General features: G+C 43.5%; 1 long non-coding RNA gene across 1 annotated transcript in view; it reads left to right on the forward strand.

The window, feature by feature from the left end:
* The window catches only part of Gm31218, a 58,926-nt gene that overhangs the window by 15,873 nt on the left and 27,265 nt on the right, over window positions 1-15,788 (forward strand). The gene's annotated exons all lie outside the window — the stretch shown is intronic.

Here is a 15,788-nt window from a genome sequence, read left to right on the forward strand (position 1 = left end):
TGCACTCAGGGAGACTTAATCCCCAGCAGATGCCAGCCAGCCTCGCTTTCAGATTAGCCTGGAGAAGCTTCTGGGAAGCTTCCAGCTCAGCGCGCTGCTTTTCCTCGATGATCTCTGCTCACCCTTTCCATTTGCTCCATAAGCTCAGGAGTGAAGTGAGCCCTTCAAATGCATGGCTTCAATGGCAAAATGGTCTAAAATGGAAGTGTTGGGGTAAATAAGGCTCTGGGGACAGACGGGGTGTCCTTAAGACTTTTGTTTCAAAACAAAACAAAACAAAACAAAACAAAACAAAACAACCCAAACCCCATCCAAAACCACTAGTCTTCTTTTGAGAGTATCCATCTTCCTTGAAAAGATAGACAAACTGAAAGGATTAGAAGTGGCCAGAGTGGTCCCATACCTCTTTGAAGGGTGTGATTTCTGACCACAGTGTGTGTGTGTGTGTGTGTGTGTGTGTGTGTGTGTGTGTAGAGGAGAGGGTGTTGGGTATCCTCTTCTATTGCTCTCTGCCTTGTTTCCTGTGAGCTTGCGTTTTAGCTAGGCTGAGAGAAGTCCCGGTGATCCTGGCTTGGCTTCTAACAGCACCAGTGTCACAAGCATTTGAGAGACCACACCTTGCTTGTCACATGGGTGCTAGCATCCAAACTCAACAAGTGCTCCCAGCCACTGAGCCATCTCTTCAGCACCCACTGTATGTTCCTGGCATTGTCACATACACCATGTCCCCATGTGAAGCCATTATGATAAAACCACACTCTAATGGGGGAAAAGTGAGTAAGTAAGGTACAGACACTAGTGGTAACTATTCTTAAGCTGACAAAGATAAGATCTGGCAACAAATCCATTAGTTTAATGGAATCCAAAGTCAGAAGCTTTTGTGTAGGGAGATATGCTTTTATAAAAAAAGGTCAGAGTAGAAATCAATGTGTGATAATAAATGCAATAATTAAAAAATTTTTATTCATTTTTTTGTTTTCAGTATTTATTTATTTAGTTTTTTTTTTTGAGACAGAGTTTCTCTATATAGTTCTGGCTGTCCTGGAACTTACTTGTAGACCAGGCTGGCCTCGAACTCAGAAATCCGCCTGCCTCTGCCTCCTGAGTGCTGGGATCAAAGGTGTGCGCCACCACACCCGGCTTCAGTATTCTTTTAAAAGATGATTCTTTTATTTTATTTAATTCTTTTTGTTTTGTTGCTGCCATTGTTGTTTTTTTGAGACAGAGTGTCTCTGTGTAGCCCTGGCTGACCTGGAAAGATCTGTAGATCAGGCTGACCTTAAACTCAGCGATGTATCTGCTTCTGCTTCCTGAGGGCTGGGATTAAAGGTGCCCACCATGCCTGGCTCATAAAACATAAAATCCAACCCCTTGAATAGTGTTAATGATTTATAATCTGAGACACTGGGTCAATTTAAAGGACAACGGCTCACTTGCCAACCTGCCCCATTCCCACATTTCTTCCTTTCTGACGGTCTCACATAGCCTAGGCGATTCTTGAACTCACTAACTGAGGACGACTTTCAGTTTCTGATCCTTCGTCACCCATTTCCCGAGTGTTGGGATTGTGGTGTGCTCCACCATGCCTGAATTTAGGCAGTGTTTGAGATTAAGCCCAGGGTTTGCACGTGTTAAGCAAGCACTCTGTCAAATGAACTATACCATCAGCGCTTCCAGTAAGATTATTATTTTTTTTTAAAACAACGACATTTTACCTACAAGGAGGTGGATCCCAAGGTTTTGGGAGGAGTGTGTAAATAAAATTGAGTTCTGTCTTCTGCTCCAGGGGGGATTTTATATAATGGACATGGAAATGAATAAGCTGTGTTGGAGGGAAGAGGAGATGAGGGTCACAGGCTAGCAGTGTGAGAGGGAAACTGCGGCAGAGGTGATGAAAGGCAGATCTGAAAATACAAAACTGGGAATCCAGCGGAGAGATGGGAACACGGGACTGTGGGATGACCTGGTCACTGGAGCCCTTGGCTCAGTGGGGAAGTGGCTGGGCACTGTGATGGTGAAGGACAGGTGGGCAGAGGTTTCGATGGTGACCTCACAGCAGGCGTCTCTGGGTCTTTCATCACTTCCTGGGCCAAGAGGCAGAGGAGTTATCTCAGCACGCGCTGATCCTGCAGCAGGAGCCTTTTGCACTTCATTCTGTTCCTACCTTTGATCCAGGAGATTAGTGTGTTCTTCATCACATTCTCTGTGAGAAGGGTGGGGACAGACGGGATTTGGAAGAGTCCTGGGGGATCTGTCAGAGGCTATACTTGGAGGCAGAGGGCATCCAACCCTAGCTTTCCCCTCGATAATCAAGAGAAACTCCGTAGAAAGGGAGGGCAGGTTAACATTTGGAGATGGGACCTACACCAGATGCTCGGCCCTGTTCATGGCATGGCTCACAGTGCATTTGTGTGTGTGTGTGTGTGTGTGTGTGTGTGTGTGTGTGTGTGTGTGTGTGTTACCAGACTCTCTTGGTCTTCACGGGAGCCAGTTCTCAGACAGCTACAAAGTTAACATACAGCTTAGATGTTCACGTCTGCCAGGATCTTTTAACCACTTCTATGGCTTTGTACATGGTGCAAAATGAACCAAGAAGGTCTTTGTTTGTATCATGTCCATGGTGCCCTCCTGAGGGAGGCTGCCTCTGAAACTGCACGGGTGGATGCTGCACTTGGTAAAGTGAAACAGAGGTTTTGGCACCGTGCCAGCAACTTTCTTTGTTCTTGTGAGCAAATGTCTGGTCAAAGCAACTAGAGGATAGGTTTGCTCTGGCTCAGAGTCCGAAAGTACAGAACACCACGGCAGGAAAGCATGGAATGGGAACATGAAGCAACTGGCCACGCTTTATCCATAGTCAGGAAGTAGAGAGAGATGGATGCTGGTGCTCAGCGCACTGTCTCCTTCTTATCCATTCTAGCTCCCACACTTAGGGTGGGCATTTCTACCTTCATGGATCCAGTCTAGAGACTCAATCACATAAATGTTCAGAGGCCTGTCTCCAGGGACTCTAGATCCTATCAAGTTGACAGTTAAGATTAACCATTGTGAGTACCAAGGAAAGATGCTCAATTTAGCCTGGTCCTGACTGGTCCCATTGACTGCTTGGTCAATGTTTTGTTTCCTCTTCACCTGGAGAATTGGGTGCTACTGTGGCTGATATTAATCTGTAGTGCTATGAGTGGTGTCTCATGGTGAAAAGGTCATGCAAATATCAGTTTTCATGTTGAATCAGGGTTGGAATGTGTACTAGGTACTTTTCCTACTGCTGTGATAAAACACTATAACCGTGGCAACTTATAAAGGACCAGGGTTTGTTTTGGGCTTATGGCTCCAGATAGGAGTTGATTACCATCGTGACAGGGAAGTGTGGCAGCTAGTAGCAACATGGTAGCTAGAGCAGAAGCTGAGGGTTCACATCTCAAAATGAATGCAGGAAGCAGAGAGGATTCACTCAAAGTAGTGACCTACTACTTCCACTAAGGCCACCATCTACTCAGCCTTCCCAAACAGCATCACCACCTGGAGACTAAGTATTCAAATGCCTAAGGATATGAGGGACATCTCATTCGAGTCATCTCTAGGTCTTTTTTGAGTCAGTCCTGTCTGGCCTGGAAGCTAGGGCATCCTGGAGTCAGGTGTGACTGAGTATCCCCTTGACCATGGTAGATCCAGATACACTCAGTTTCTAGGGAAATCCATCTTCAGACTTCACTATTAGCTTCAGATAGGGGCTCTCCCTGCGGATGTGGTAGGATCAGGCAGACCAACTTGTGCAAAAGGAGTTCCACTTTACATTAGTTTACAGACGGAACAAAATGCTTGAGCAGTTTGTTCTTAGCTTCAGTAGATTGAAACCTTAGAAGGGTAAACTCAAAAGGGAACGTATTATTTATAGGTAAATAGGCAATTTGATTTGGGTGAAAGGTTATGTAAAAATGAATACTTATGGGAAAGTTGCTTTTGTACTTGAGAAAAGAGAGAAAAATATAAAGATACCTCAATATTGGCTTTAGTTTTCCTATGGTGAAGGGCAGGGATTGAAGCCAACATAGAATCAAGTGATTTCCTATAGGTGAACTTCAGGCAGAACTGCATCTTTTTAAAATTCATTCTTCGTCTAATTCCTTATGGAATGAGGGTATACAGGGACTCCACCATGTGTCGTAGGCCAGCGGTTCTCAATCTGTGGGTCACAACCACTTTGGGGGTCATATATCAGCTATCCTGCACATCAGATATTTACATTACGATTCTTAACAGTAGCAAAGTTACAGTTAGAGGGTAGCATTGAAATAATTTTAGCACAACATGAAAAACTGTATTAAAGGGTTGAAGCATCAGGAAGGTTGAGAATCACCGCTCTCAGCTCTGGCTGCTGCCCTGGTGGAGCTCAGGGTCCAAGTGAGAGTGACAGATGCTCGGGGAATAGCCACATCACATGCCAATGTCAGGCCGGGGGCAGGCGTGACAGAGTGCTAGGTCCTGGGTTCTCTGAGTAAATGACTTTGGAGGTAAAGGATGCTCCGATTCGCCAGCAAAGGAGGGCAGCTGCTTCAGGAGAATTTGTACTAAAATTAGAGCAGTGTAAGAAAGATTTGAATGTCCCTTGGGCAAGGATATTGTGCCAGTGGATGACATGTCCTGCATTTCTGTACAATAAATTCTGTATCGTGTTTTAAGTGATAAATTTCATATGATGCATATTATATCAAATTTTTAAAAGATTCATTTTTATTTTTAATTATGCGTCTGTGTATAGGTGCAGGTGCCCATGGATGCCAGAAGAGGACATCAATTCCTTGGAGCTAGAGTTAAACAGGTGGTTGAGAGCCACCCCAATCCAGGTGCTGGGAACTGAACTCAGCTGCTTTGGAAGAACAGCAGGCACTCTTAGACACTGAGCCATCTCTTCAGCCACATATATAATTTTTAAAAAAGGGTCACTGAGGTTTGGGAAGGTCCCTTTGTAAGAAGAGGGAACAGGAGGCCTGGGGTTAGCAGACAGAAAGAACCATCAGGAAAGTGAAACAATGCTGTCTACCCCCAGACAGCAGTTGGTCCCCTCTGATGAGCCGCCGACACAATGTCTTCTTCTTCTGAGCAGAAGGTCCCCAAGCATCATTGGTTCTGTGACTGAACCTTGCCTGAGCCATTCATGGGGCATGGGGGAGAGAAATTGAATTGAAGGCTAGGGGAGATGGCTCAATTGTTAAAGTGCTTGCTCGTGCAAATGCGAGGACCCGAATTTAGATCCACAGATCCCACATTAAAAAAAAAATCTAGTCAGAGAGGTGCACACCTATAACTCCAGTGCAGGGAAGATAGAGACAGGAGGATTCGAGGAACCTGCTAGCCAGCCAGTCTAGCTGAATCAGTAAGCTCTAGGCTCAGTGAAACCCTGAGTCAGTAAGTAAGGTGAAGAGTGATTGAGGAAGATACCAGACATCAGTCTCTGGCATCCTCTACGTGTCATACACATACATTAATGAGCATGTGTGTATGTGTATATATACACACACATATACACACACATACAGAGACACACAGACACAAATATGCATATACATAGACACACACACATACATATATACTCATAGACAGACATGCACATAGACACACAGACATACACAGATATACACATTGACACACACACACACACACAAAAGCACACACAGAGACACATACAGAGACACACACAGATACACACAGACACATGCATACAGACATACAGACATATATGCACACACACACACACACACACACGCATAGCCACACACAGACACACATATACACACAAACACCACAAAATCAAAGGCTCCCCGCAGTGGACTTAGATGTGCACAGCCACCCGTGTGTTCAGATCTGATCCTTTAGACTAGGGCAGGGGGTGGCTGTTTTAAGAAGCCTCTAAAATGTCATCATATTTGGCAGACACTGGGTGCTGAATGATGGAGCCTCACATGGTGAAGCTTGAGTCTCTGGGACTGCTGCCCTTTCATTTAACGATCTTGGAAAATCACAACATACATGATTGAGATCCACAGCACATCAGTACTGTCTTTGTGGGTTTCCAATCCTCCCTTCCTCTGATTCATCTGTAACTCTGAGGACCATCTTAACCCTCCTCTGGACTAAACTCACTCTATCCATGCCCTACTGATGAAAGATGTGCAAAGGCTTCCACTGAACAATCAAATGTCAAGAGAACAAAACACAGGACCCACCACACAGGCAGTGAAGCATGCCACAAAAACCTGCCATTAGTTACAATGCCTTAACAAGTAAACATTTGCTGGATTGAATGGCAGCCTGTTTTATGACCATGGATGCAATTTTCTCATGGTTTACAAAAGTGTGGAGACTAAATTCAGGGGCAAATTTAGATACCCAACTCTCTGGAGATGGCTAGTCACACTCAATTTAAAAGTGGATCAGAGTGAGTGAATGACTCTACATGTGCCTGTACTGGGAGTGGAAGAAGGTGTCTAATGCCTGCATGTTGATTCTGAGCCATCCAGCTCAATATCCCAATTGCAAATTGCTACCATGAAATCCAGATTCAGATGACCTCGTTCATGTTAGTGCTAGTTGGTTTGGTAGTTTCTGAATCGCTTGGCCCTTTCTCATGAGCCCCCAATCTGTCGGGTATCAGACTTTAGACTTACCTGCGAACAGTATTTTAGTTGACACAAACCATTCTAAATCTGAGCTTTGGTCTGTTTAAAGTTCTATGTCATATCAGGTGAACACACTATCTTCTGTGTTGCTCAGAGCACCCCAGGGGCATCTCCTTCCTCACCATGAGTATGTCTTTTGTGTACTGCAGAACTAGTTTTGTTGTTAAAATGAGCTGATCTCACTTTCTTAGGGGTGGGGTGGTAGTAGGGGTATCTGCCCTAGGCATTGCTGTCAGACTCTTACCATAAATAAATGTATTAATCTTGTTTCTGGAATCTAAAGTGGCCGACTGCAAGTTGGGACAATGACTGGAGATCTTTAAGCACCATTTAGCTGTGTGAAACAGGACATTGCAGAAACAGAGAGTAAGATGCTTAAAGGAGAGGGATACAAGGCAGAAATGCTTGCATTTTTATTGTTTGTAGTTACCTTGTAGAAACAAGTGAAAAATCAATGCAAGACCAGTTTAAAAGTGTATTGCACTAGTTATAGGACCAAGAGCTAGTGTGGGGTTCTTCATGGCAGAGTTGCACTTAAGTCTTAATAATAGTATATGGGCTGGGAGATGGCTCAGTGTGTAAAGAGCTTATCCTGCAAGCATGAGGACCTGAGTTCAGATTCCTACAACCTATATAAATGACAGACACTTAGCTTGAACATCTGTAACCCTTGCATTCCTAAGTGGAGATGGGATGTAGAGGCAGGAGAATCCCTGGCAGGTTTCAGGTCATCTCACTTGGCATGCACAGCATGTGAACAACATGTGAACAGTGCTCATGTGAACAACAGAGACACTGTTTTAAACAAGTAAAAAGAGAGGATGGATGTCCTAAGGTTGTCCTCTGATCGCCACATGCCATGGCATGCATGTGTCTTAATATCTCTGTATGTATGTATGTATGTATGTATGTATGTATGTATGTATGTATGTATGTAGTATGTATGTATGCATGTATGTATCCTTTATAAGAGTTTTGGTGGTTTTGAAGTTCCTTTGTTCAAAGAATATAACCTATATCTAAATTTAAGAGATTTAATATAGATAGCTGGGTGTGGTGGTGCATAACTTTAATCCCAGCCAGGTCAGGAGGATCTCTGTGAGACTGCAGTCTTGCCTACATACAAGAGTTCCAGGACAGCCAGGGCTCTATAACAGACTCTATCTCAAAAACAAAAGAAAACAAAACAAAGAGCAAAATGAAATAAAAACAAAAGAGATTAAATGTAAATTGTTTTCAATATGTTTATTGTTTTGAAGCAGAACTGGAGTTTATTAAGAGATTTTTTAAAAGATTTATTTATTATTTATTATTATTTATTATAACACTCCAGAAGAGGGAGTCAGATCTCATTATGGATGGTTGTGAGCCATCATGTGGTTGCTGGGATTTGAACTCCGGACCTTCCGAAGAGCAGTCGGGTGCTCTTACCTACTGAGCCATCTTACCAGCCCCTTATTAAGAGATTTTAAGTGCTACAATAAAGAGAAAGATGCCAAAAGGAAAGAAATCACACTGGAAAATAGGGGTGTGTGGTTTTCTCAGAGAAGAGTCACTCAATGTATTTATTTTTCAAAAAAACCTATTTAATAAAATAGATGTTTAAAATAAATAAAAATATTTTCTTTATGTGTATGTCTGCCTGCATGTATGTCTGCACCATGTGATTGCAGTGCCCATGCAGGCTTGAAGAGGGCGTTGGATTCCATGGAACTGGAGTCAACAGATGCCTGTGAGTCACCACGAGGGTGCTGAGAACTGAACCCTAGTCCTCAGCAACAGCAGCTAGGGCTCCTATCTCCGGCCCAGGACTCCAGTTTTAAAGTAGAACATGAACCCCCCGCTCCCACCTATATAATCCTTCCAGGATTGCTGTGAAGCAGAACTTAGTACCTCATCTTTAAGGTGACTGTCTTAGCCAGCTTTCTGCCATTATAACAAAGTATCAGAGGTAATTATGAGAATAAAAGATTTATTTTTGTTCTCAGTTTGGGGAAGCAAAGCTTCATGGTTGTAGTCTCTGGAGAGGCACACATTGCTGAGAGAACACATGGCAGAATAAAATGATATACATCAAAAGCAGGGGAGGGGTGGGACTGGTTTACTAGCGGACTCGTTTGAGAAAGATGCATGCCAGGTAAGCCTGGAGATCCTGCATTTGGCTCTCAGAGCCCACGTAAAGGTGGAAGGAGAGAACTGACTCCACAAAGTTGTCCTCTGGCCCTAAACCTAATTAAACAATAAAACCCCAGGGAGGGGAGGGGGAGGGGGAGGGGAGGGTCTTACAGGTTTTCTGGGGCACACCCCTAATGACCTCAGGACCTTCAACTAGGCTCCACCTCTTAGAGAGTACACCACCACCACATAGCACCAGGCTGGGGATCAAGTCTTTAACACATAGTTCTTTGGGGGTGGGGTGACATTCATTATCCAAGCCAGAGCAATGAGGAAACTGATGCTGACAGAGGTTAACTAACTTGCCTGTTCTGTGGCAGCACTGAGATTAGCTCCCAGAGTTGCCTGACTCCAAAGCCATGGTATTTAATCCCCAGGCTCTACAAATAACAACTGGTTATTTGTGTTGGAGTCTAGGTCACAGCCCAGCAAGCAGCACTTAGAAGCCAGAGTTGTAGATTTCTCTTCATTTGCTAAGTACTCTCCCAGCTTGCTGTCCCACTCTGAGATACACATTAACGGTTGGCTGTTGATTGCTCAATATTTTCTTTAAAATACTGTAAATTTCTAAAAATTCTTGGGAGAAAACCCTGATTTGGCCACACCTTGTATGAATCTTTTCTGTTTTATTATCACTACTACTACTACTCTTATTTTTGGACAGATTCACATACAGACCAAGGTGGTCTCAAGCTCCCTCTGTAGCTAGGAATGACCTTGAACTTCTATTCTCCTGTCTCCAATTCCTGAGTGCTGAGATTGCCCACACGTGCCACCATGCCTGGTTTCTGTGGTGCTGAGGCTCCTACCAAGAGCTTCTTACATGGCAGACAAGCAATATACCAACTGAGCTATGTTCTTGTTTCTCTTGTATTTATTTTAAAGTCAAGTTTTTATACTCAAACTCAATCTCTTGGCATTATTCTCCCCATTACAAGACTTCCCAGGGAGGCAAAGCATGAAATTTAGGTGACATCTCTGAGTTCCCACTCAGCATTAATTTCGAGCCACCCAAGGGAAGGTCAGAGCCCCAGCCTAGAGTGCATCTAAGGTACTTAATTAGCTTCTTGAGCTTACCAGCTAAAATTGCCTGAGAGATGGCCCATAATCAGATGAGCCAAGAATGTTAGATCTTCAGGGAAGAAGAAATGAGAAACTGAGAAAGTTGTTGATTTAAATCAGTCTTCATGCAAAGGGTGTATTAATACCGGCAGGCAAAAAGTCAATGCAGTATGCAGGAGTCTAAAGTCTAAAATCTTAGTTGATAGTTAAAAGAGACAAAGTGATGCTGGATTCAGGACATTTAACTCTTGTGTGTGGCACAGGACAGTGGAATACCGAGGAGCAGCTGTGATGGTTTAATTGAGAAGTACCCCCCAAGGCTCTTGCATACTGACTGCACTTCCATCTCTTCTGTGGGCAGATCCAGGAGACGGAGGTCTCTCTTTTCTTATGGTTCCAGCCCAAGCCTAGACTCTGACTTTTCCTTGTTAGAGCATACAAGTCCTTTGGGGTCTAAGCAGAGAAGGTTTGTAAGCATAGCAAAATCATATTCATCCCACCTTGTTTCATACCAGGACATGGGGTAAGGGGAGAGACTGACAACTCTAATGTCTTCTAGGTCACACATTAGCCAAGAACCTTGCTGAAAGAAAAAGGTATCCTTCATCACAAAGTCTAAGCCATGTAGGCCCCCATTCCTTACCTCTGTCATGCAACATAGGTCATATATGAACTAAGTCTGTTTGGGAAGACACTTCACTTTGTCTGGCAGACTGGAGCCTTTTACTTTAGACTCTTGTATACTGTGTTGCCCCCTTGCCTGCCAGTATTAATAATACACATTTTGCATGAAGACCAACTTAACAATTTTCTCTCAAATTCTCACTCCTCCTTTCCCATAGATCTAACACTCCTGGACTCATCTGGTCATGGGCCATCTCCTAGCCAATCTCAGGCAGTGAGAACCTCTGTGCCTTCTATAGAGAGGATGTGGTACTTCTTTGACTGGCCAGGATTACATCACTTGCCTAGGGGTGGGGTGACCCCCGCTTTCATGGAAGATGATTGGAAGCCAGGAAATTCCTTCTCTCATTCGCATTACATTTTTGTGATGGGGGAAAGGTAGATCTGGACACTGGGCAGGCAAAGTCAATAACTTCCTTAGTGAGGAAGATTATTCTGGCCAGGAGTTGTCTTAGACTTCATCTTCAGCAGATATTGAACAAGCATGTAAAAAACATGGATGATGTTGCTTACTGGAGTGTTGCTCCAAGTGGAGAAAACTGGAGGGTCTGTTGGAGACTTGTTTAATGAACTATGAAATGTTCTTCGGGGTGGTGGTACATGCAACCCTTTCTTATGAGTGACATGTCTGCAGTTATAGAATCTGTTCAAAGAAGTGTTTGTAAATGTTATTAAAGTGGAACACGCTTATGAAATTTATATGTTATAATTTTATTAAAATGAATAAATTTAATTAAAATTAATAAAAACTTTTATTAAATTTTAATTTTTACTTGAATGGAAGAAGGGCTTGGGAGATGGCTCAGTTTGTGAAGTGCTTAACTTATGAGATGCTGAGTTTAGATCTCCAAAACCCACATAAAAAACAGCTTGGTGGTGCTCACTGTAATCCTAGTAGTGGTGAGATGGGAGGCAGAGACAGGAGGATGCCCATTACTGGCTGGCCAGTTAGCCTTGCCTACTTATTGAAGCTCCAGGCCAATGAGAGGTCTTAACTCAACAAAAAGAGGGAGGTGCCTGAAGACTGCTGAGGAAGTCCTCCTCCCTGAATCCACATCTGTACACACCCCTGAATCCACATCTGTACACACCCCTGAATCCACATCTGTACACACCCCTGAATCCACATCTGTACACACCCCTGAATCCACATCTGTACACACCCCTGAATCCACATCTGTGCACACCCCTGAATCCACATCTGTACACACCCCTGAATCCACATCTGTACACACCCCTGAATCCACATCTGTACACACCCCTGAATCCACATCTGTACACACCTCTTTTTTTAAAACTATACTAAATGAATCTATTTTTTGAAGACAGATACTGTGGTCTGGAGATGTAGCTCAGTTAGTAGAGTGTCTAGCATGCTCCAAGCCCTGGGTTACACCCCAGGCTCTTTATAAACTGGACATGGTGGCATATATCTCTAATCCTAGCATTTGGGAGTCAGAATTCCACTTGAACCAAGAGTTCAGGACTAGGCTGGACTTGGAAGGGAAAGAAAAGGGAGAGAAAAGCCAAAAGACAAGAAACAGTAGAGAAGAGAGCCAGTTGTAGTTGCTGATAATCCTAGCACCGGGGGCCTGAGTCAGGAGGATCAAGAGTTCTGAGTCATATACAGAGACATTCTCAAAATTAAATAAATAAAAATAAAAGGAAAAGCAATCAATTAACCCACATCTATATGCAATTTACTCAACCTTAACAAAAAGCAGATCTGACTCCTTCTATTCTAATAGGCCTACAACAAATTAAGACAGAATAGGCTACAAGAATGAAAATAATCTCAGATTTTGAAAAATTACTTGCCTATCTTTTTGAGTATTCATGATGAATGCTTTATAATGTCAGCCACAGGCAGCCTGTAGGACATTCATATACTTTTCCCTTTCCTGATTTTTAATTTTTTTGCCACAATCATGCAAGTAATTTATTATTTTGGAAGAAAGCTCATTATAGCCAAAGCTGTTGCAAGAGTCTCATGTTAATGATACAATCCCATTTCTTTTTCTTTCTTCACAGTCTACATATTCAAAGAGAGTATTGTGTGAGTCAGAGCTAATGGAATCGACTCGGGCTCCTTCCTAAAGTACCCCCCCGCCTGTCCTTGTCAAGGTCTTGTTTGGAGGCCTGGCCCTGTGCCTGGTCTTCACTTTATCATGGTTTTTAGGGTGGGGATGGGGTTGCCCAGTGCTGTATTATAAATGATCCTCTGTTTACCCAGCTGACTGGGTATCACCCATCTCCTCTGTCAGCTCAGGACAGTAAATCTTTCCTAACCAGTGTCTCCCGTCTGTCTCCCACAGACAGTGATGCCTCCAGCAATGGAGTTGCCTGGGAGTACTATTGTACCTCCTTGCCTGGGTGCCCCAAGATATCCCTGGGGGCTCTGAAATCTTGCACCTAAATTACTTTGTGGAGAGGGACACTCCCTGCTTTCAGTTTTCCTGTGGAGTGATGTTTTTCAGCAGTCCCAAATGAAAAAGCATCTTTCTCAGTATACTTTCAACAATGCTAGGTGTAAAAATAACTTAGGTTTTTGTGTGTATGTGTTTTTTTTTTTTGTTTTTTTTGAGGGGTGGCATCTGATCTCACCTCTAAATTGGTATAATGTAAGGTCTTATTAAAAGTAAAGTGCTAATTAATCTTGCAAGAAAACCTGCAAGTTTGAAGCTGTTTACCAGAAGATAACGGCCACTCTGGGATCCTTGCCGCTTGTTACTTGGATCTCTTATTTGTACTTCCACTTGCCTTGGCCAGAGTTCAGGATCGCCGAACTCTCTGTTTTCCAAATAAAGCTGTTTGGATAATCACAGTTTTAGCGGAGACAATCCCTCATTCTGTAGAGTGTCTTTTCAACCCTGCTGCCAATGTCACCTCACTCGGTTACTAAGACAAGCTCTTAGCAGGTTACCAGCTTAGAAACCTTTGATGAGCCTCCATTGCTTGTGTGATGAAGCCCAAAGTCCTTACCGTAGCATTTTAAGGACCTTCCCTAACTTAACCTGGCCTACACTTTGTTTTCCCTGCCTCCAGTCCCATTCTGACAGGCAGAGGTCATTTCTTGCCTTTGCTAGCTCATCTTCTGAGGCTGACCTCATGGACTCTGGGAGTTGACCAGGTCTTCCTTGGGCTGTACTGGCAGAGAGCATAATGAATATTCCTCTTAAGTCTGACTAACTTAACTTATTTCACTAGGTCCCCTCTTATTATCTCCTATGCCTTCTAGGGAACTAGGCTCCAAGTGTAGGTGAGTATCAGGTTCTCCCATGTATTTTTGATATAATCAGAGTTCCTGAAACCAGCAAAATTAGTCTTTGAGAGTAGGGCCCAGGAAATCTATGAATTCAAAACAGTTTTCTGAGCAATTGGGACTGGTAGGCATGCTTGACATCACGGCTCTAGGGTGAGCCAGGAATTTTCCATGGGCCTAGACTGGCGACAGACGGAAGAGTGGAGGGGATGAAAGCCCAGACACATCAAGGCTTTCCTCTGTACCAAGTCCTGTGTTAGGAAACACTACACTTGATAATCTATCCAGGCCTCTGGAAAGGCACAGTGGTAGGGCACATTGCTACACCAGGAACCCAAAGCCCAGGAGGACAGGCACTACACACAGAGAGTCCTTACTGGTTAGTAAATTTAGCTGTTAATAGAACCAGCTCAGCAGCTTTTAGGTTTTAAATTCTCCATATTTAGCCCATGTTAAATAAGTGTTGGTCAAGATAAATGAACATCTATATTTTTAGATGTTTCATGTCTCATTACACCCAACCACTCTGCAAGACCCATGCATTCAATTTGCTTATATTCTTTATCACTGTAACCACAGATGTCACCTTCTAATTCATCTCCAGGCCATCTCCTGTCATCTCTCGAATCCATTTTCCCAGCTGCAGCCACATGATCATTTAAACTTGAAAACCTGCCAAAGCTACTCTGCTCACGCTCCATTTTACCACATAAAAGATGTTCACTTTCATATAGACAAATACCCCCTTTTTAACCCTTTATAGCTTTAAGCTCTTTAGACTTGACAATGACTATTTAATAAACCTGACCTGACCTTCCCTTTAGATTTCTAATAAGAATACCAATTTAGGGCTTTGTATTTTTCAATGCCTAACCAGTTTGTATATACTTTAACGTGAAAGGCTTACTGTAGGAAAATGATTAATGAGTGGGGTTAGAGGCGTAGAGACAGCTCAGTTGGAAAACTGCTTACCTAGCATGTAGGAAGTACCTAACTATAAATTGCAATGGCTATTAACATGAGGATAACTCTGTGTTTTTAAGCCTCTCTCTATAGCCCCTGTCCCTACTTCTTCTATAGAGGAAGCCCCTCCTCGTTCTGTTACAGACACACATTTCCCTATAGCTTCCTATGCACCCATCTGCTTTTCCTCACTTCCACACCTTCCCTGTTCTGTTTTCCTTGCTCATAGCACTGGGCTGTGTGTGCTTAGGGTTTGAAATATGATGTATAGGTGTGGACATATATAGTGAAATGATCTTTACAGGTTAGGTCTCCCTTTAAGTGTTACATTTTCAGACGACTTCTCCTGACTCATTTGTGGTCAGGTATCTTGATGTTTAGTCCCATGGTTCTCCGTCCTCACCAAAGTCCTTTCTAGTGATCATCCTCTTTTGAAATTCGCTCAGCTTTTCCAAGAACGAGTTTACAGTCTTTATGTTGAATGTAAGTTGAATAAGTGCCCACGAGAGAGGCCTGGGCACAGCCTTTTTAATCCCACTGTGGATGATGGTAGAAGTCTCTCCAGCTCTTCCTGCCACACACAGCTCTCGTGGCCATAACGAGGGCTGTTAGTTTTCCAGGAGACGCAGAAGGAATCAGCCTAGACAACATGTCTTGCCCAGGACTGCCTCAGAGTGTCTTGAACTTGGCCTTTTATTTCCTCTGGCCACCTATGTGCCTTGGTTGCCTGGAGTTCTACATTCTATCTCCCTTTGCTCCTGCCTTGCCTCAAGGAACACGAGGCAAAGCAACCCCCATGCTTGCTACTTGCTTGCTATTTACAGTAGTAAATGCCATAAGCTTGTTCAGGGCCAGGCAGGAAGCTAAGTGAGGATGGCTCAAAGTTCCAGAATGTGTCTGAGGATTCTGGGGCCGACACTTGCTGTACCAGAAAAGAACTGACTAAGACACATGTCATCTTGGCA

Source organism: Mus musculus, chromosome 13 (genome assembly GCF_000001635.26).
Source record: "Mus musculus strain C57BL/6J chromosome 13, GRCm38.p6 C57BL/6J".
NCBI lineage: Eukaryota > Metazoa > Chordata > Mammalia > Rodentia > Muridae > Mus > Mus musculus.